The 271-nt window shown below is 65.3% G+C and overlaps 1 protein-coding gene across 1 annotated transcript in view; it reads left to right on the top strand.

Annotated features, from left to right (window-relative positions):
- The window catches only part of LPAR2 (lysophosphatidic acid receptor 2), a gene marked incomplete at its 3' end in the record, with an annotated part of 5,364 nt that overhangs the window by 1,080 nt on the left and 4,013 nt on the right, over window positions 1-271 (top strand). The gene's annotated exons all lie outside the window — the stretch shown is intronic.

Here is a 271-nt window from a genome sequence, read left to right as displayed (position 1 = left end):
CGGGCTGGTCTCTGAGGCAGAGGAACTCAGCGGTGTCAGGACTTTGTGACTCACGCGAGCCGTGACGGAGCGGAGGGGAGATGAGCCTGGAGCTCTTCCCCTTGGGCAGGGACAAGGGGGGACGGGTCCGGGTGGGACTGGGGCCCTTTGGGCGCAGCAGCGGCTCTTTGGTGACCTCGGCTCACGTGGAATCGGAGCAGCGTGGTGCAACTGGGGGCTTTAACCCATCCGGCCTCAAGCAGCAGCGCTTGGTCCATCCTTTCCTGGAGGC

The sequence above is a fragment of the Buceros rhinoceros genome, unplaced genomic scaffold, assembly GCF_000710305.1.
Source record: "Buceros rhinoceros silvestris isolate BGI_N320 unplaced genomic scaffold, ASM71030v1 scaffold29275, whole genome shotgun sequence".
NCBI lineage: Eukaryota > Metazoa > Chordata > Aves > Bucerotiformes > Bucerotidae > Buceros > Buceros rhinoceros.
This window is presented reverse-complemented; position numbering and strand designations above follow the sequence as displayed.